The sequence below is a fragment of the Tachypleus tridentatus genome, chromosome 13 (assembly GCF_004210375.1).
Source record: "Tachypleus tridentatus isolate NWPU-2018 chromosome 13, ASM421037v1, whole genome shotgun sequence".
In the NCBI taxonomy this organism is placed as follows: Eukaryota; Metazoa; Arthropoda; class Merostomata; order Xiphosura; family Limulidae; genus Tachypleus; species Tachypleus tridentatus.
In genome coordinates, this window is record NC_134837.1 from 123,730,159 (window position 1) to 123,752,736 (window position 22,578).

Consider the following 22,578-nt stretch of genomic DNA (forward strand, 5'->3'; position numbering starts at 1 on the left):
TCGCACGCCTTAACACACTTGGCCATGCCGGGCCTGGAGCGTTTGAATATTTATTAAGTTATACAATTAAGAACTATATTAATACTAACATTTTGTTTTAAAAAAATTAGCTCGTATTAAATTAGTGTTGTGATAAAATAAATTTAGCTAGTTTAATAACATGTTATATCTCGATTATAATTTTATATGTCCACGCTATACTCTAGCGTTTTTTAAAGAAAATAATTAAATAGCTTAAATGTTAAGTTAAAAATTTGTGATATTCCTAAAAATAATTTGTTTTTCATAACCTTTTCTTTTATTCCATTTGCTGGGAAACTTGTAGTTCGAGCATGTAAATCTTTCAAATAACGTCGACAGCTGTATTGCTCATTCTTAAAATTCCGCCATATCTTGTTTGCACAACAAAGAAGTAGGCCTAACAACAACCTGTTAATCTTACTATTGCATGTTTTTATTGAAGAAGAAAGAAGTACGTTTTACTTTTAGGAAACGAAGCTTTAAGAATATATAAAAAAAGTCTCCATGTTGTTAGGTGCGGGTTTACATGTGTTGAACGGGTAAGACAAATTGAGAATGTTTTTTATATATACATACTTTAATGTGGAAGCTGTGGTCACAGGACTCGCTCTTAGCCTTAATCTTGACAATGGGACAGTTAATATTATGCTTTGGGATGTTAAGCCTAAGAGTAAGAAAAACGATTTTAAAGTAGTTTTTCGGCTGAATCAGTTCAAGTTAACTCTGAAAATGTCAAGCTTAAATTACTGCAATTAAGTTTCTGAACATGAGAGTAAATTAGCCCATTTAAAAAAAAACAACTAATTTGTTCCGTATATGTTAGAAAAATGAGCCCAGTTCCTATCTGAACTATTAGTACAACTACTACTGCTCTTACTAAGAATTAAAACTAAGCAGTAATCTAATATATTATAAAGTTGAATGGTTAATGAAATAAATTTTATTAGTAATACAAGTAACGTATACGGTGTTTCGAGAAGTTTTTTTATTATTAACAGGTATTAGTGCTGGTGTTACATTAGTACTGAATATAACATGATATACTAAATACTGTTCGCTGTTTTTTTTTTTAAATTTTAATCATTATCTTATTACAAATTGCTGCTTTCCTTCACTTTGTATCCCATAACTCTGTTTTTTTAATTCAAGAGATGCAAAAGTAGAATGAAGAAATAATTGATTTTAAACTTGGGCCTTTGTAAGCTTAAGAAATCTCAATATTTACTGGCAATATTTAACAATTTGTTGTTTAAAGTTTGAAGACATTAATTTAATCAAGTAATTTTGGGGCATATTGTTTAATGATTTTATTGTTTAAAATTAATTATAAGTTGGCAATATTACTTAGTTTGGAATGACGTTAGAGTTGTGTGATTTTGCTTTGTAATGTGATTGCCATCTTGACAAAGGGGCAAACAGTAGTGAAGCAAGTAGAGCTGTGTGTATGCAACTTTATGTAGTCTACTGTATACACATGTTCTTGCTAAATTAGCTGTCCATATTCTTCAGTTATTTATACAGGGTGTTCGGAAAGTCACTGTGCACTTATATTTATTAACAGGCACGCTTCAATATAGAATACAGGAGGTAAATATGAATGACAATTATAAACAATGTTGAAAGTGACCCCCGTTGGCATCAATACAAGTTTGGATCCTTCTTATTTTCTTTCTAAACTGCTATTTTTGCTGGCTTGAAATAGACTGAATAAAATAGGATTACAAAACTGCACAGTGACTTTCGAACAGCCTGTATATTCTTTGATTTTCAAGTTATCAATTGTAGTGTGTTATGTGGAGGCATTGTTGATTGTGAAATTAAGATATTAGATAAAGTTGCAGTTAACTGGGCGTGATTTTTGTTCCTGCCAACTGGTGGATCAACAGCCTGACAGAGTGGCCCAGTGTGCAGTATCCTGTAGCTTCCTGTGTTTGTGGTTAATAACCTTCAGACTCAACACCTTTTCAGTAGCTTGTTTCTGTAGTAAAACGTGTGTTGAAAAGTAAAGTGCCAGGTTGAACTAGTGTTTAAAGCAGTTATCAACAAATTGTTTTAAGACTGTATTCTAGGCTAGGAATAAAATCCCATAAGTGTTTGCTTTATGCTTACTGTTATGGTGAGTTGAAACTGGGTATCGTGTTGAAGGAAAGTTCAGGTCTTTTCAACTTTTGGTGCAAATGAATACAGAACAACTCTTCACCATATTTATAAATTTGAAATTCATCACAAACAAACGGTTATTATTAAAACAAGTCTAGACAGTAGGCAAGTGTAGAGAGTGAATGAAATTTCCCCTTTAATGTGCTGTTTGTTTGCTCCTTGCATTAATTATGTGGATGTTGCACTATGGGAGGGCAAAGTTTCCAGATGTCCAAACTCAAGAATGTTGTAATTGAAGTCTAACTAATGCCTCAAAACTAGTTGTTAGTGTTGGATGAGGCATTGTTTTTATTTAAGCCATTTTTAAAAAATGTGATTTTATTCTTTTGTAACTTTGGCAGAATTGCTGTAAGTTAATTCCTAATGTATTTTATGTAACAATTAGCTGTTAAGTGATGAAATGAGTTTGGAAAAAGTTTGGATACATTGGGAATGACAAGCTTCCTCTCTTGTCCCTAAGATGTGCCTGGCAATGATCAGTTGCAAACTCTTTGTTAACTTGAAGATGGCCTAGGAAGGTCAAAATTTCTCTCCTTATCAGTAAGTGTTAACACACATACAAACCGTTCTGAGATGCATTTTTATTTCAAATGGGTTTCTCGTCATCAAGAAGTTTTCTGTTATAGTACAACTCAGTGTTAGTGAAAAGTAAACAGTGTGAAATAAACTCCTGTTTTAAAATTTTTTACTAAAGCCAAAAATATTAAAAAGAAATTTGTTATTGCTTTCTTACAAGTGCTTGTTATTGTTACTAAACCATGGACATTTTGTTAAGTATATAATCTCTGAATTAGTGTACAAACCCTTAAACTGAAAATGATCAAATTATGCAAAGTAAATTTTGGCAGTGTCTGGTCATTTCTACCAAATTGTATCACACATTACATTATTAGTTTTTTTACTTGTTTGCAAGAAAAATTATTTAAACACTGCTTTAAAGATGCATGTATTTAGACAGTGACATGGCCTGATAGTCTTGACTGGTTTATTCCAAAATATTGGTATTTCCTCAATCAAAGCAATATAAGGATAAGATTTCCATATTGGTTTTAGTACTCTAGTTTTTCACTGTTTACCATTACAACTGTAATCACTACAATTAACAGGGTTTGTTTCTGTTTCAGAGGAATCCGAAAGTCTGGACTAAAGGTATGTTACAAAATGTTTGAGATCTATTTAGAACTAATCCAAGTATGACATTATGAATGATTTTATGGTGTGGAATTATATGCATGTTAATATGAATAAGATTGAAATAATAGTGTTCTGTCAGATAGTGACTCATCCCCAAAACAAATGAACAGATCTGAATTTAGTACAAGTTAAAATATAGCTCATTTAGTTTGAACTTTTTTACAGGGTGGTTTTTGTTTAATATAAAAAAAAAGTTGTGTAATTGACCTAAAGGAAGCTTCAATTGAAAGTTCTGTCCGTGTATAATTGGAAATAGCCTTAATATGTAATATTTTTGTGTGGGCAAATGTTACAGTATTATTGTTAAACTATGATTTACTTGAAGTTGTCAAGAGATGTGATGATTTTTAAAAACATCATCCACCAAAACTCTTATTAAATTTATGTTCATTTTTAGAATTCTATTAAACTGGTATACCTGTAGAACACTAATTAATGTTATTAGATTTAAGGTCACATGATTTGACCTATATTTATTACTGGAAAGTTTTAGTTCTAACGATCTAACAGAACAGTACGAGGCTTATGTTTATATTGTTTGATATTTGTTGTCAACATTAAGAGAATAGCTGATAACTTTAAAAACAGTAGATGTATGTTTTTTGTATAATTGATATTTTAAATTTTTCTTCCACTGGTGTGTAAGAGGTGTTACAGTTTTCTCTGTCACAAGAGCATTTTTATTTTTGAAGTTAATTAACTTTTCTCCTTCATTCAACAAGTACAAATTTTCTATGTGTAGGTATAATTTTATAAAATGTATACATAGCTTAGTTCTTACTTGATTTTTGTGTGTTACATATATTTCAAGTTAGGTAAATTAATGTATCTTCTGTGATAATTAGAGAATAATATTTTAACTGATTCCTAACATTGCCTGAAGGTGCTTAGTTTAGGATTTAAAAAAAAAATAATTGTCAGATGTTAAATCCCAGAATTTGTCAAAATATTTTGGGACATTGGGGACCATAAAAAAGTTTTTTTACAGAATCTAAACAAGAGTTTGAAAAATTGACATAGATGTTGATATAACTATTTAAACCACTTTCCTAGTCCAAATATAATCTGAAAAAATTCCTGATGGCCTATTTTTACAATATATCATGTCAAGAAGTGCAAATTATTTAAATTGTGTGTGTGTGTGTGTGTGTGTGTGTTTATAGGTTACTGTAACATTTCAGAAGTGAACTGTATAGATTAGAAGTCAATGTTAAGATAAACTACATAACACAAAAGAACTAGGTTTAATAAATTTGACTGAATGGCATTAATCAGTGTGCCAGAAAATTTAACTAATAAATATTTGATGGGCTCATTAACTGATTTTGGTAAGTGTATGTCAGTTGGTATGTGAGGCATGTGTACATCTGTATCCAACATACATATTTAGCTGTATTTTCTGCTTGGATTGTGTTAGTTTTTCTGTACCTCTTGTGTTACTTACTTTATTTTTTTTGTGGGAGAGGGTTGGGGAGATAATTATTTTATATTTACCTTTTAGACACCTGGTGGAGGGTTGTAAAAGTACATTTTTATATCTGTAATGTAGTGTACATAGATGTTATCAGAACTTGAATGTTTTAAATGACATACTGCTTGTACATGTGCACCTACATTTTTTTATCAGCAGTTGACATCCTGAACCAAAAAAACTGGCCTTTGTACTTTGGGGACATGGTCCCATTGCAACAGTGGTTTTCAAACATTTTTTGTCTGGGGACAAAGTACTTGTCTCACTCTTTCTTCTCTGTTCTGTCATATTGTCTCAGCTGTGGCATTAAGTGTTAGTGACTTGCATTTTGTACCAGCCCATAGACCACAGTTTGAGAAAAGTGTGGCACTCAAATCCCACTAATTAGAATAACTGATGAAATGACAATAAGTTGTGTTGATGTAGTCTATAATTTCAAAGTTATGAATGGCTAGTACAAATAATCCATAAGTAGCTTTGCACAAAATAAACCCATTACATTTCTCAGTTGGGAGAATCAGTAGTTTGTCTGCATTTTCAAGCTTAATTAGGGTACCATCTGTACAAAAAACCATAGCTTCATAAGAAGAGCAAATAAAGGACCTGTTAGGTTGTCTTAATTGTATACTCTAAAGTTCACAAGTATATTTGGTGATATTGGCTTTTTATGTGAAGTGAATAAACATGGTTGCATTTTAAAGATGTAGTTTAAAAATAAAAATGCCTAATATCTGTTAAGTCTATAAATTACCTTGTTTGTTCTTTTGTAAAAACAAGGTTGGACATGGCCTAATAGTTAGCATGTCAGGCTGTAAATGAATGTATGGGGTTGAAGATGTAATGTCATTTAATACCCTCCTCAATTTTGGCTGTGGGTGCATTATAAAAGTGACAGTTATCCCTGTTTTTCATTTCACAGAGTTGAGGTGGCAGGTGGAGATGGCTGACTGGCTGCGTTCTTTTAAGTTGGCCCGGCATGGCCAGGTGTTAAGGTACTTAGCTTGTAGTTTGAGGGTTGCAGGTTTGAATGTCTGTCACATCAATCATGCTTATCCTTTTAGCTGTGGGGGGTGTTATAATGTGACAGTCAATCTCACTATTCGTTGGTAAAAGGGTAGCCCAAGAGTTGGTAGTGGGTGGTGATGACTAGCTGCCTTCTCTCTAGTCTTTCACTGCTAAATTAGGAACAGCTAGTGCAAATAGCCCTAGTGTAGCTTTGCATGAAATTTAAAATGAACATTTCTCTAAAACTGCTATATTTCAAGCCTATAATTAGGGCGTTTAATACTGTATTATAGTATATATGGTCAATAGATCATGTTGTATCATACAGTTAGGGAAGAGTGGTCATTATCTTCCCTTTAATGTGTGATGGCCATCCTTTTAAAAGTATAAAACTGTTAGAAATCAAGCATGTTTAATATAATTACTTCTATTAGATTTCGTTTAGACTTGCGATGGTTTGGTTTTGTAGAAATTTTGTCCGATTGTCAGCTGAGCAATCACTTAGTTAGGTATCTGTATGTTTAAGGGCATTACTAGTCTCCAAGGGAATATAGTAATTCCATCCTTTTGTTCCCAAATTCCGAAATATTTTCTGGTTTGGGAACTATTGGGGTAAATTTTCTAGTGAGTATGTATATACACGAAGTGAAAAAACAAACAGGTTAATTTACTTTGATTAGCCTAATTAATTAGTCTCACTGTCGGTAACATTTCTGTTCACATGGAATAACTCGAGATGGCAGCACTGTTGTAAAATGTCTCATAGTGGCGTCTTTTCATTCCGAGAAGAATCGCATGACCTAATAGTGTCATAGTGATATGTTCATTCGTCTTCTCCGTAAGGTGTAATTCGAGCATTCGATACATAATTTATTATGTATTATATACAAGAACCACTTCTAAATATTAGGTTGAGGAATAATTCGTGAGCGTTTTTAAATAATTTCATTCAAGCATTACATGCAAGACTATACAATACTTCAATGCATGAACAAATTACACCCAAAACATTTATTATGATACTTTATTTCATGTAATACCTAGGTATATAGTATGCATTGTTTTAAACGAAATTGCAAGAAATTAAATGCGAAAAGCAGATGGTGTCGAAAATGCTCGATTTTGTCCACTTGACATTCCATTTAATGAGCTGAAAATGAAAGCAAAAATTAAAGACATATGAAAATCAAACACACCATCTATTAGAGCAAAAAATTATCTACCAAATGACATGAAATATTTTGCGAAAGCGTTTCATTTATGAATATATTTTGTTAACTTGAAAAAAACGCTCACGAATTATTCCTCAACCCAATATTAAACCATGTTTTGTGCCTCCATGTTTGAGAGGTAACTGTTACCATCTTTTTTGTTTGCATTTTCGCTTGAAACTGCAAGTTTCGTTGCTTTTTAAAACTGGGAAAAGTGGATGTTCATAAGTCTACCATGTATCTTGCTGCTGTGTAACCTATTACGCGTCTGCTATTTTCTGCTACAATAGGCTAGTAAATTGGCAACATCCTGTATGTGCTGTTTACATAGGTCGGATCCAAGGCTGCTAATAAAATGTTTACGTGAGGGAATAATGTTCATCTATTTCTGTGATCTAATGGTGTCTGTTTTCTGTTTTGTTTTTTCAAGTAAATGACGGAGCAGTGAGATACGGTGTATATGTTAGTCGGTTAGTGGCGAAACATTGAAATGTATGCTATTTCAAGTACGGTAGAACTGTAGTACGGATTGACATAGGCCCGACATGGCCAGGTGGGTTAAGGCGTTCGACTCGTAATCTGAGGGTCGTGGGTTTGAATCCCCGTCGCACCAAACACGCTCGCCCATTCAGCCGTGGAGTCGTTATAATGTGACGGTCAATCCCATTATTCGTTGATAAGAGTAGCCCAAGAGTTGCAGATGGTTTGTGATGACTAGCTGCCTTCCCTCTAGTCTTACACTGCTAAATTAGGGACGGCTAGCGCAGATAGCCCTCGTGTAGCTTTGCGGGAAACTCAAAAACAAACAAACGGATTGACATTAATTTAAAATAATTCACTCGCTGAAAAACCGACCATTCGAAGTATTGTTTACGACATATATATAGATACTAGTAATAAGCTAAAAAAAAAAAGGGTCCCTGACATAGCCGGTATAACATTTTTTTTCGTTTACTTCCTACTTGATCACGTCAGAGGGTGAGTAGACGGTTCGGACTATCGCTACAAGATTTCTCCAGCTTACTTTTATATTCCAATAAAAATCCACACACAGGTATAATATCAACGGTAAACGTATCATGCACTAATTAAATATCTTTCCAATCCAATAGATGGCGCTACGTATCAATGCATAGATGCGCGAGTTTCTAAAGGTGAAATATATACAGTGTATATTGGTTTGCTACAGTTGGTGTACGATAAACCTCGGAAGTTACAACTGTGGTTAATGCTTATTAACTTTGAATCGCCAAATATTTGACCAGGTATGCTTACACATTTCGAACTTTACAAACCGTCAGTGGATTAACATCGAATACGAGTATTTTTACAAAAACATAATTACCGATTTGTACCAAATAGTTCCATTGTCTACAACAGATATTGGAGAGTCACAAGTTAACAGATATTGGAAATTTAGTAACGTGTGTTTTTTAAATTTAAAAGTAAGGGCAGAATTACTGTAGAAAACTACTTTATCATGCGAATACATTGTCACGTAGGGTCCAGTGAATAGAATAGAAATAAAATTTATATTTGAAAACAGACAATTTTTTTAACGGGATTTTCAGAGTTTATCGTTTTAGTCTCTTTTGTGAGAAATAGGAAAACAATGAATATCAATGGTCATTTGCTGCACTAATTAATAACCCGAACGCAACCGACAGTTTCGCAATGGTTCCTACCGTTTCGGTTTTTGATTTGTGCTTGCATGTTTAAGAAAGATTAGCACTTAACTAAACTTGAATTACAATCGAACATAAACGATTTTGGAGAATACTGCAGTAATTTCGATTTCTGGTAAACAACTGTAAGACAGTTACAGATATTTGCATAACAGGTATTTGGAATCAACTATACTACCTTTTTCTCCTCCTCCCCCCCTTATCACGCATAATCATAAGTGTTTAAGTTGGTAGATCAGAGAGAGAATACCGACCAGTTGTCATAGTGACCACAGTGTAATTTAATTACTTAAAAGTGACAAGGCTCCTAAGTGGGGTAAAGTCGCCACCCCATTGTAACCTTTACGAACGTATTTGGTTTTGTAACCTACATATTAAGCTTATCGCCAAATACTGTATGTGCTATCCGAAAAAGTACAACTTAATAGCGTGTTAAAACAGTTTTGTTTGTTAAACGTGACGATTTGGTGGCGTGAAACGGGCGGGTCCCATCCATCTTGATGAGTGCGCGCATGTAGGCTTCCAATAACCATTGACTGAACGGTGTTTTTGGCCGTGAAAGTGATATTTTTTTTAATCGCTGTTATTTCTCATGTTGTGACGTACGCCAGCTCTCCTTTGTGCATTCTGCATTTCTGTTTTCTCTCCTGCTTGTGGCGACTGCGTGAACAACATCATTGTTGGTTACAGTGACTTCTAACGCGTAAACAACCCATACAAAAAGCGATTTCAATGCACGTGAAGTAAAGTTAGCCATCGTTCATTACTAATCGGTAGCAGGTGGTAAGTACCATGTTGCCTCGTTGTGGTCAGTTTGTTGACCACACCCTAAAAATATTTAATGTGAATTTAAGGGAAGTGATAGGTGAAAAGCGTTGTCTTAATTAGTGTAATTGTGTAGCAGTTTTGATGGTGAAAAGCGTTGTCTTAATTAGTGTAATTGTGTAGCAGTTTTGATGGTGAAAAGCGTTGTCTTAATTAGTGTAATTGTGTAGCAGTTTTGATGGTGTAGGTCACAATTATATTGTAAAGCACGTGGCTCATCAGTGCTTAGTAAGTGAAGCTAGTCCTAAGAACCAGATGAAGTGACAATTAGGCCTCATTAATAAAAATTTGAAGATGGTTTGTCATGAACTGTGAAATGATGATTTCTTGGTTAATAGTAGTAATGTTAGTGTTGCTTGTATCGAACTGTTTCACATGGAAGCTTCAAGAACATTAGTTTTGTAGTTAATTATGATTGTTTCTTTGCTTTCAGAGAGGCTCTGACGAACTGTTTTCTCAGGCGACTGCAGTTAGTAATGGTGGTGTCATGAACTCTCACACTGACCACAGAGATAATAATAATGATGCCAAAAAGGTAGGAATGCTTTTGGTCCATCCTTGAAGCTAACCTCTGAATCATCATAGTTTTTAGCATGTTGATTATCTTTACTCGCATGTTTGCTCATATTATGGTAATAGAAGAAACCTTTCCATGGATGATAAAGGGTTGATCCCATCTTAGTTACCAATGGAAAACAGTGATATTTGTTGTGTTAAGATAAATAATTCAGCTGTCTTTAGTGAAATGCAAGCCATGTTAAATAAGAAACTTTTCTCAAATCTTGATGAGTGGTTTAGAAAATTCTGTAAACATGGTAATATTTACATAGAGAATGAAATTAAAGAATGATAGTTTAAAAGGTTCTGGCAAATTGCTCTGTTTCATATTTGAGCTTTTGCACTAATATCACTGGTTCATCACCGTGCTACAATATTTGATAATTGAACTTGGTTTAACCTAGTGGTTTGGACTGTAGAAGTGTTGGAATTGGGGTGGCTGTAGCACCCTTACTTTTGTATATTTGACTTGTATAGCAACTTTAAATTATTAATTATCTGAGGGGTGTACCCCTACAACCTTCCTCCCTCTAGATTTAGCAGCTTCTTGTACTGTCGTTATCATTGTAAAATCTACATATTTAGTTTTATTCCTTCTCCAGTGGACTGTTTACTCTTGGTTTAACTCAATTATTATAACTGTACTCTTCATTCAGGAAAAAAGTTTTAAGATGGATTTGTGTGGAAATGTTACGAAATGATTATAATTTGATGTTTAATTTATGCATGTATAAATAATTACCCTTAGTGAAGTGAAACTTAGTGGTAGTTGGAACATCTGAGTTAATGTGATCCAAAGAAATAATTTAGTGTTTTAAAGTAAAAAAAAAGAAAAAAGAAATCATATTGCTATTGCTCAGGTGAAGTTGGACAGAAATCTGAACAAGCCATCTAGAGTGGTCCACGTTCGAAACATTCCAAATGAAGCTATGGAAACTGACGTCATTAATTTGGGTATTCCTTTTGGTCGAATTACAAATGTCCTGCTTCTGAAAGGAAAGAACCAAGTGAGTGATCTCCAGTCTTAACATTTCACTGGCTCTCTTTGTCATTTAACCAATGTTTCAATATTTTCAGTTTTTATTTTATAGATACTGAAATTGTGGTTAAACTAGTGGAACTGTGTTTTTAAATTATCTTAAAAGGTTTCACAAGCATTTTACGTGTGATAACCATTGTTATTCTGTACTTTGATAACGTACTTCTTGTTACTGTACTTCTATATGTAATCCTGGTTCTATAGTGACAGACATGAGTAATTGATTTTGAATATTGTGATTAGAACAGTGATGTTGAAATGAGTTTTAACCACTGTATTATGTAATATTGTCCACATGTACTTCATTTAACACATGAACTTTCTTTATGGGACAACTTTGTTTTGTTAAACAATTGGTCTTTATAGTTGATTCACATTAAGTCTTGGTTTGATTTTAATTTGATGTTTGAACTGATTTTGAGTTATTTTTAACCTAATTGTATTGAAACTGGTTTTATTTCAACTATTTTTACCTACTTTTGTGTTAAAACTGGTTTCATTTCAACTATTTTTAACAAAAGTATGTAAAAATAGTTGAAACAAAACCAGTTTTTAACACGAAATTAGGTAATAGTTGAAACGAAGCCAGTTTTGTTTCAACTATTTTTATCTACTTTTGTGTTAAAACTTGTTATTATTTTATTAATACTCTTATTAAACATTGGTCTGCATAAAAATAACTGGTAAAAGTGTCATTTTCAGAAGTTTTCTTTCAGTGCTTGATCCACTGAAGTTACAAGTTTGGATAATGTAAGAGTTACTAGTGTCTGCACAGGGATTGGTAGAAGGAACTTTGTTTGTTATATCTAAAGAATTGTTATTACAGTTTGTATAAATAGTAAGTCATCCAAACTAAAAAACAAAATTTTGGCACCTTAAACTGCATGTATTATTTGAAACATAAACTGTTTGCCCTAGTTGTAAGATAAAAATAATTTTAATCATGTATAAATGCTTTCACTTTCAAAACCTTTTTTAGGCATTTCTTGAAATGGCTGATGAGACAACTGCCATGGCAATGGTAAAGTACTATAACAACTCGGGAACTCCAACTGTCAGGGGCCGCACTGTCTACGTCCAGTTTTCTAATCATAAAGAGTTGAAAACAGACAGCACGAATCCCAGCTCAGTAAGTGTGTAGCTAATTTTGTGTTCAACCAAACAGACCACGTATCGCAGCTCAGTAAATAATTAGCTAGTTTTCACATAGAACTAAACAGACCACATGTCCCAACTCAGTATGTGATTAGCTAGTTTTCTTTGTAGAACTAAACAGACAGCACATAGCGAGTACAGCATTTTGTAAGGTTAGAGATCTTGTGTAACTTGAGCTTTATTAGGTTACACAAGTTCTCAAAGTTTAAAATGAAACATTCTTTATCATATTCTGAAGATAAATATAAGAACATTTTGGTAGGTTTTTTGTGTTGTAGCTTTCAATTGTTAACAGTTATTTCATATAGCAGGTGTCAACCCAGGCAGCTCTACAAGCAGCCCAGGCTCTCTCAAGCCAAACCGATACACAAGGAGGACCAAACACAGTGCTGAGAGTCATAGTGGACAACCAGATTTATCCCATCACATTGGATGTTTTACATCAAGTATGCCTTTTGTTATCACTCATTAGTTGTTTAGGAAACAAGAATATCCTTAATATTTCTGTTAATAAGGCTGTTATGTAAAGGTATTTTCTGAAATAAGGGAGTAGGTGATTTTGGTCAGCTGTATTTATAAATATACTAAATATTATAGAGAACACATTTTAGCATTGTTAGCAACACAATTTCAAAGAAAGTGTTATTGTATTCATTTACAACTCAACACATTTCAATATTAAAGAAAAAAACTTAGTTTTTAGTAAATATTGTCTCCTGGATGATGGAAAAATACACATGTAACCTTATTTTTCAGATTTTTTCTAGAGTAGGCAAGGTTCTGAAAATAATAACATTCACCAAAAATGGTAAGTAGAACAATATATATCAGTAGTCCCTAAATTTTTCACTGCAAAAACCAGCAAAATCATTAGTATTTATGTGCCTATAATGTTTCTTAACCCTTTAATCACTGGGGCCATTTTGTTTTATTGTGAGGGCAAAATCACATTTTTGAATTGAAAAAAATTATAGAGAACTTATCTTTTATTGGATTTTATTTTTGTAAATAGAAGCACAGCATTCAATTACATAGACTAAATTATATTATTTAATGAAGTTTAAAGAGAAATATAATATAAAAAAAATAATTTTATTAGATTATATAAGTGCCCTCTAAGAAAATTTTTTAACATTTGAAAAAAAATCCTTGCATTTTAGTGCTGTTTATATAGACTATAAATAAACGGCCCTCTAAGCTCTAAAAAATATTTTTTTTAATATTTGAAAAAAAAATCCTTGCATTTTAGTGTTACTTCTGCCATCTCTGATTGGTATCTAAACCTCTATCTAGTGTTTTTTTTTTTTTTTAAACAATATTTAGACATGTTAAACCTTAGTTGTAAAACCTTTAGCCAATTGTTGTCAAAGAAGTCAATTTCAGTACCATGTAATTCCAGTTCTGTATTTCATGTTTGACAAATCGTAAGTTGATAAGCAAAGCATGTGACAAAATGTTATGTGGATTTCATGACATGAATGTCCATGGTGCTTATTATGGTAGTTGCCATTTTATGTAGAGGTTGTATTTAGTAGTGATCAACAGCATATTCTTATGAGCCTTAGAAAACTTGCTTGTAGAAAAACTGCATTGGATGTATGTGAATATTATTTTTATATAGTAGTTTATATCATGCTATAATGTATGTCTATTTATATTAATCATTATATTAAAAAATAAACTCAAAATAGATGTATTTTTAGGAAAGAGGTTGATCCACAAATGTTAGTTAAGATCTGGTGAGTGCATGGTGTTTTAATAAATTAGGCTTAGCACATAGAACTGAGAGTTTGCGATTCTTTTGCATTTATATTAGCAGTTTTAAATTCAATAATTTGGCATAATTTTATATTGTTCGTAATAAAATAAATTCAGTATTTTGTGATTTGTTTATACTTGTAATAATTTTATTTGTTCTTCCTTTTTACTATCTTTGTGGTAAATCCACACCTCTGTTGTTGCTTTTATAATTAAAACAGTAACTGATATGGGAAAAGTTTATTTTGATATTTCACAAATTCAGTATATAAGTGACAACAATAAAACCCATATGTTGGTGATGAAACACTAAGCATGTTCATCTCAATAATACAGTGAAAACTAATATTCTTACAGTTGGAGTGGATACACTTACATTTCAAATTCCAATATAAATCTTGTCTATAATAAGAGGAATGTGACCAAAGCCAACTTTTTAAGTGCTGTAAAGTGATTTTCTTTGTAGTTTATAATGTCTGTATCCTTTGGTAATGTAACAGGATGTATCATTTAACTATGGTCAGGCAGTGTTATTCAAACCACCTATATGTTAAACTGTTGCGTATATTCACTAGTGACAATTAATTTTGGCTGTGTAGTGAAACAACATACAGTTACATGTGTTGAAACAAGCTTGTTTGAAACTGTAAAGAAACGTTCAAGTACCAAACATCTTACTATCATAGCAACAGTAATATTCAAACACCCCTGGGTTGGACTGAACAAGAGTGAACCCTCAACAGGCATGATTGTTTAAAGCAAATGTACGAAGCTAACTCTAACCTCATGGTTTTTTTCATCACAATAAATATATATATTACTGCAATGAAGCACAAACTTAAAATAAAAATTTAGTTGGAAAACAGATAAAATGTTTATGTACACATATAAACAGAAATTCTATTTAGAAATAAAATTTAAAAAATCATTAATTATTTAGGGTTACTTAGAAGTATTTTCAATCTTGTATGTTACTTGAAACCATATGGGAGAGTAAGTCATTAATAAAAAAGAAAAAATATATACAAAATTTATATTTTATAGATGATAAGAAGTAACAAGTTAAAATCTGGAACAGATGTAAATATTGTAATCACACCATTTCCTTAAGTAATTTCCCAAATTATTAAATAAAGATCATAATGGGGGGGGGGGATAATTTATCAAAAGTACAAACTTTTTATCTTTTTAAACTGTGTGTTTATAAAGTTTTAATAAAGTTGCAAACAATTTCATACACTAGTTTTATTGTTGGAACAAAATACAGAATGGTTGGCACTGGCTACACAGAGTTTTGAAGTGGAAGTTATGAGTTTTGTTTCTTTTATACATCTGCAAGAGAATGCAAGACTTTCACTGGATATTTTGGGGACCAGTTGTTTGGAACCGCTGATCTCGAATACACGTGTATTGAGGTTGAAAATGTTTTAATTCCAAGTTTGTGTGTATGCTTTTAGTCGAATGCTTCTTTTTTTGTCTGGTGAATATTTTCATGGTGGAAAAAATATGTGATTGAGAGTTTTCAGTGGGTATTGGAATCTTAATACTGCTTTATAGAAAATAAATGGCTTCTAATTAAAGAACTATATTAATCATTTTTATTTTTTCCAAAATAAATGTGAACATTGGGCAACAAAAAAAGGTGAATCTAGTTTCATAATGTTAGTAGATATTTTCAGTAAGTGGTATCTTGTATAGGATTACTGTTTATTCTCCCATTTTCTTATGCAGGGGTTTATGTTCTTTTTTTTCTGTCATCAGGATCATTCCAAGCTCTTATCCAGTATCCAGATGTTATCACTGCACAAGCAGCAAAACTGGTGAGATTCATACATTCATATAGATGTAATAGTTGGTGAATATTGTTTCTGTTGTATATAGTTTAATATTCAACTTTGTATTTCAGTCATATACATAGCTATTTGGTGACTGGTTATAGAGCTATATATCACCTTCCCGGTAATGCCTGATGTAGTAATTTGTGGTTTTACGGCTATATATTATTAGTGAAAAATGTTGTGCAAATGTGTTTTTTTAATTCCCACTAATGAAATTATTTCTTTTAGTGTAGGTATGTTAAATATTTATAATACATTCTTTAAGCATGCTTGATCTGTTTCATTCTTTGAATACAATCAGTTGTACAATATCCTTGTTGTTTATTCAATGTTTCTCTGTTGTACAGTTTGTTGATGTAATAATGTATATTTTATCAGTCTCTGGATGGACAGAACATCTACAATGGCTGTTTATGCCTACTGAATAGACTACTCCAAACTGAACAACTTGAATGTGAAATACAACAATGACAAAAGTAGAGATTTTACCAACCCAGGCTTACCCATGGGTGACACAGGGTTGGATGGTATTGGTTTTAGAGGTGAGAACCAGCTGTTTTTGTGACAGTTTGATGCTTGTCTTAAAATCACTGTGGGGAGTGTCTTCTACATTCAAAAGTATGGCTATGATCTAGTTTTTTGCTCAGTAAAATATATACATATTTCCTATAAATGGTAGTTGTAATTATTTTTTTCCTATGAATTTTATTTATGGTTACGATACATTTATTTTATTCACTGGTGATTAGCTAAATAACATCCTGTAGTATATGTTTAGCTTTATCATTGTTTTAACAAACAAGTTTTTTTTTTATGTGCAGATGTTTCTTTGTGTTATTAACATGCCAAATTAAGATGCACTTTTTGTTTAGTATTTTGCTTTTAGTGGTTTTTCTTTACTTGATCATATCTCTTGTAAAACTAGGCTGTTTCACTTCCTCTTTGCACGATATGTCTTATTTTGCTTTCTACAGGTAAAGGTGTAAACATTGTTTAATAAGTATTCTGGTTTATTTCGACCAAGGTTCTGTTGGTGTGATGGGATCTCCTTTCACAGGTCTGTCTGGCCTGGGATCACCACTAACAGCTGCTTTTGCAGCAGCTGGAGGTATGCTTTGCCTTTTGTGTTTTCCTCGCAACTAATTTATTTTATGGTTAGTTTGTCAAATAGGAGGAGGAAACTGTCATTTTGAACTTTTTTTTTCATTAATTTAATTTGCCATATGCAACAAGTATCAAATAAGGTTATTTTTACTTTCACCTGATTATATGAACTTCCATTAAAGTTGTTCATACCTTGAGACATATAGTTATCTGTAGAATATGATTACATTAGTCATTTTACATTAGATATTTGGATTAAAATCAGTGAATGTGTTTATATGTAATTTACATACATTCTTCTGCTAGATATATGTTTGAGTTTGATATGTTTTCTCTGAAAATATGCTACACTTGTATTTACATTTCTTCTCTAAGGTCTACCTTTAGGGGCATTTGCCCTGCCCTCAGGTACTGGGGCCAGTACAACCCTGAGCCTGGCTGGGCTTGGCCTTCCAAGTCCTCAAACATTTGGTGGGTGTGTTCTGTTAGTCAGCAATCTAAATGAAGAGGTAAGTACAAGGTTTTGTTTATCTTGCACATGTGTGGAACATAGCTCTCTGTAAAATCTTACTTTGTGACACTTTGGTTCTCTTCTAGCAAAATGAAGGGCATGAATACAAGTTATTTAGTCAAATTGATTAGTAAAACAAGTATTTTTCATGTGTGATATTTTGGTATTACATACTATGTCTGATTAAGTGTCAGATAACAGAGTTAATTGGAATACAACCTTGCTTTCCTCTAGTTAGTGTATGTAACAGTGTTATGGTTTGATAACTCCAATGTAAGTGAGGTGCAATGAGATACTTTTGAAAAGCTACTGGATTTTGAATTAAATACACCTCTGTAATGAGGAAGGAGAATTTGCTAATATGTTCCATTCTGAAATATTTTTATACTGATGCTTGAGGTGTTATCTAATTCTATTATGTTGTATGGTAAGCCCAACTCATACATCTTTTTCAGGAATATTTAATTTTATAATGCTGGACTATCACTTTAGTTTGTTAATCTGTTCCCAGTTAAATATTTTATTGAATAAAAATGTTTCAGTTAATGTATTTTCTCTGAAAATGTATACAGTGTTTCTGTACTTAAGCCTGAAACTCGAGATGTGCCACTTAATAGCAGTATTTGCCTTGCTTGCTTAGTGTTCAGATTGTTCAAATTAGTCAATGTTCTTGTGCTTCTGATGGATCAATGGCAAATTTATACTTAAATGCTAAAATTCAGAGTGTGATTTCCCACATTGGACAAAATGTAGACTGTTGTGTAGCTTTTCACTAAAACATTTAACCTTTTCATGTTAAGCCCATACATACTTTAGAGGTTGTTTAGATTAGTTTTCTTTTATCTTTTGAAGCATTTTACATACTCCAGAGATTAAATAAATTTTCTTCTCATGTGAAATCCTACTCTTTACTTATATCAGAGGCTGTTTTAAGCTCCACTAGTTTTTACCTCTCTAAAGCTTCAAACAAATAAAATGTTATTGCACGGGAAATTGAGAAATTATATGAAAGAAATAACTATTACCAAACAAACCCTTGTATACTTTTGCCTGTTTCCTTAGATATTTTATTTTGTTTTTTGTAATCTATCATCTCTTGCCAGTCGTGGTTGATGTTTGAGAGCAAATTTGTATAAATGCTCTTCATCTTACCATTATCTACTGTGATTGTTTATCTCAGATGATTTTTTTTTTCTCTTTCTCTCTCTCCCTACTTGGCCTGCTGGTGTCTTCCCGTGTGGACTTCTTTATTGAACACACTGATTCCTTCCACTCTGCTGCTCTGCTCGCTCCTGTTGCTCTGACCCATAGAAGGTCGCATGATGCTCTTTTATCCTTTTGGTATGTTTGTAATCAAGCACTCAGTATTTTGTTTATTCATTCAAACATGTAGTGCTAGGACTTTTTTTTGTTTTGTTTTCAGAAACACAAACAGTTCTTTGTTTTGCTTTGTATCCTGTTGTTTATTCTTCTGACAGGACAAGGATTGAGAACAGCTTACAAAGTAGTTTCATTTCTTAACAGTGATATTCAACACCTTTATCTGATTGTCATACTAGGAATTACAGATCACTGACCAAAACTACTTCATACAAACTTTGAAAATAACGATAGAAAAATAATTATTAACGGTATACTACTACTAACTCATAAAAACCTTAAAATAATAGAAAAAATAAATTAACACTCCATAAACACTAGATCATAAAATCTTTAAAAATTGCTATTAAAGTCATATTTCAGACATGGTTGTATACTGAGAAACATAATAAATTTCACTCTATTTCTCTAAAGAAGCAGCACTAATTCACCCTAAGTAAATCTTTTAAATACAGTTTAGGTTTGAACCACTTAGTGGTATATTAAACCAGAAAAGCACTGTAGTAGAAACTAATTTTGACAAAAGGAAGTAAATAAAGTTTAAATTGATTTAATCAAAACCACCATTGGTCATGTTCAGGATATTAAATTGATAGTATAATTAGTTTTCCTGTTTGTTTCTTGTTAAAATGTTTTGTGCCTGTTTTTATTAGAGATACTGTTGGTTAATGAGTTTGCTGGCATTCACTGTATCTAGATGTTTGTCTTGGTCTTTCTCAGCATCCTCATGTTAATGTTTTTTCATAACTGTAGAGCAAGTTGGTTTTTGTTTTTAAAACTGGTCTTGTTTAAATTTTTTCAAAAATTAAAATGAGCATGCTTTTGGCTTTTTTTATTGTTTGTTTTTGTACTGTTGAAATGTTTGTCGCTTTTTTATTACTTACAGTTCAATTTATTTCTCTCGCCAGGTGTCTACGGTGATGTTGTACGTGTTAAAATTTTGTTTAACAAGAAAGACAATGCTCTGGTTCAGATGTCTGAGCCACATCAAGCACAGTTAGGTACGTCTCTTGTTCTTTTGCTTCCTAAAATGAGTAATGGATGTAGCTGTGATGTTAGTGCTATTTGTCAACAGTAGAACTTGCTGTAGTTATGTTTTCATTTTCAGCAGGAATGTTGTTGGCAGCAGCATCAGTTAATCATGGCTGCTGTTTAATGGTTAATTCATTAGCAGTGTGTTTGACTGTACTGTTTATATTTTAGTAAGCTCTGCATTTGTTCTTTTGTAAAAATTTAGTTGTATTTCATTGGAGATTGAACATGGTATGTTACTTTTTCTTTAGCCTTGACCAACTTGGACAAGATCAAAGTTTTTGGAAAAGAGATGCGAGTTAACCCATCCAAGCATCAAGTCGTTCAGATGCCAAAGGAAGGCCAGTCTGTAAGATGACAAACATTTGAATAGTTTCTTTATATTTGATAAGGAATCATCTTTGTAGAAAGTAAAGTACAGAGAAGGCTTGAATGGTTTGCAGTAGAAACTTGTTGCATAGTTTCTTTTACTACACATTCAAGCAGTCTTCAAACTAGTTTTTTCGTATATATAATTACTGACCTTGGTTTATAAGTCAGATGTTTAGTTATTTGTTTCTAGTGGTGAGATGAGAATTGATTTGTATTGTAGAACTACTAAAGTTTTCAAATCATATAGTTTGAATTTTATGGGTGGCTTTCCTTAACTATTATACATATGCAAAGTTATCTCTCAGTTGTAGCCGAGTGGTTAGTGTGCCCAAGCTGTGGATGTGAAAGTTCATGGTTCATGCTTCATTACCATAAAAAATGTTCTGTGAATGTATTATAAAAGTGATGGTCAAATGACATTTGTTAAAATAACTGTCTTTATTTTCTAGTCTGTCAGTTACATTTGAGGTGGCTATCTGTAGGAAGCTTTTATGTGACTACAAAAGAAGTAACAACTTAAAAAATGAATACACTTCAAGGTTATTTCAAATGTTATTTTCAAATTACACAGCAGTTTCTTTAAACATTCAAACATGGCTTTTGTCCAAATTATCTAAAAATGAAGGAAAATATTGACAGTTAGTAAGAATGAAATTTGACTACTCATGATAACAGTCTGTTTGATTCTAATTATTTTAATACAGTCTTAGCTTGTTTAATCCTAATTCTTAGCTTAGGTGATTAAGAAATTTATAAAGGTGCCACTGCTGATTCTAGTAGTTTTAGCTGATTATAAAGATGTTTATTTTTAATTTTTCAGGATGCTGGCTTGACCAAAGACTTCACTAATTCACCCCTTCACCGTTTCAAAAAACCAGGCTCCAAAAACTATCAAAACATCTACCCACCATCAGCTACACTTCATATTTCAAACATTCCGTGAGTTTAATTCAGTTACTTTTGTAGGGTTAATTATCAAATGATGCTTATTGTTAGCTCTGTTTAAATAACTAGGGAAACTCCAGAATGAATATACAAGTACACAGGTGTTATTTGTATGTTATATTTGAATAACCATGCAGAAAATTTGTCTTTGATATCAGATACCTTCCCCTGGTTATTTAAATTTCATCAAATGTATAGACCTTTTTTGTGTAAATGAGAAACTGTTGTGAAAAAAGGTCTCCCATACAGAAATATATAATGGTAAATTTTGCAACTTTCTCTCTCTGCTTTAGTATTGTGAAGCCTAACATACAAAATATTGACATTTTGATGTCCAGAAGAAAAATTTTTAAATCAGTAATGTAAACTGCTAACTTTCTAGCTTTATTCTTTTCAAGAGTACAGCACATTTTAAACTATTTCCAGGGCTAGTATCACAGAGGAGGATATAGCAATCTTTCCAAGATACTGGTGGAGATGTTGTTGCTTTCAAGTTCTTTCAGTAAGTATTTTTATTTTATATTCAGGTTGTGGATTTGGTACAATTTATTGAAACTGATTTTTGAATAATAGGTGTTGAGGCTTATGACAAAGGAACATTACTAATCTTTGTGTGATAAAATGAAAGTCTCTCCTTGATGTGTAGCCTGCGTAAAATAGTACCAATGACATAAATTTGAAAGTTTGTCCCCCGATTGATAAGGGTCCACCTTTTGAAGAAAACCAGAAAAACTCTTGGAGGTTAACAGTTATTTTATCAGTTAGTGTACAGTTAAACCAGTGAATAAAATGTGCACCATAATTTCACTCCACAGAAGTAATTTGTATCAGAGTTGTAATTAGGAACTTCATCAGGTATTACCTTTTTTCAGGAAGGATAGAAGGATGGCACTCATACAGATGGAATCTGTTGAAGAAGCAGTGATTGCCTTGATTGTAAGTTGGTTATTCTGACTAAAACTGCAATATAGATTCAATGTAATTTTGTTAATATTTACAGCAATAGGTGATGTAAGTTGTATACAAATACCCCTTTTCTCTAGGTGTGCTGATAAAATTCAGATTTTTCCTTTCATTAATGCTTCATGCACTTGTATCTAAACTAAATTAATGTTCAATAGCTATATCTCCTATTGAAACTTCACCAGTGTTCAGGATTTATTAGTCTATAATGGATAATTAACTAATTTTCTATCTTTATTCTCCACCATTCTAAACATTACTTGACCATTATTATCTCTATATCCTACTTATGTTAATCAAAACCCAGTCCTACATATTTTGTCTATATATCTACTTCTGTAGTCTTAAGCA

At 32.3% G+C, this 22,578-nt stretch overlaps 1 pseudogene across 1 annotated transcript; it reads left to right on the forward strand.

The window, feature by feature from the left end:
* The first annotated feature begins 334 nt into the window (after nucleotides 1-334).
* Nucleotides 335-22,233, forward strand: LOC143237934 (polypyrimidine tract-binding protein 1-like; annotated as a pseudogene). The gene is made up of 16 exons (XR_013020341.1): nucleotides 335-560; nucleotides 3,306-3,330; nucleotides 10,006-10,107; nucleotides 10,991-11,137; nucleotides 12,149-12,298; nucleotides 12,633-12,770; nucleotides 13,081-13,132; nucleotides 15,844-15,902; nucleotides 16,299-16,462; nucleotides 16,945-17,028; nucleotides 17,400-17,566; nucleotides 19,802-19,916; nucleotides 20,199-20,296; nucleotides 21,140-21,258; nucleotides 21,691-21,766; nucleotides 22,137-22,233. The product of XR_013020341.1 is annotated as a polypyrimidine tract-binding protein 1-like (transcript).
* Nucleotides 22,234-22,578: the final 345 nt, after the last annotated feature.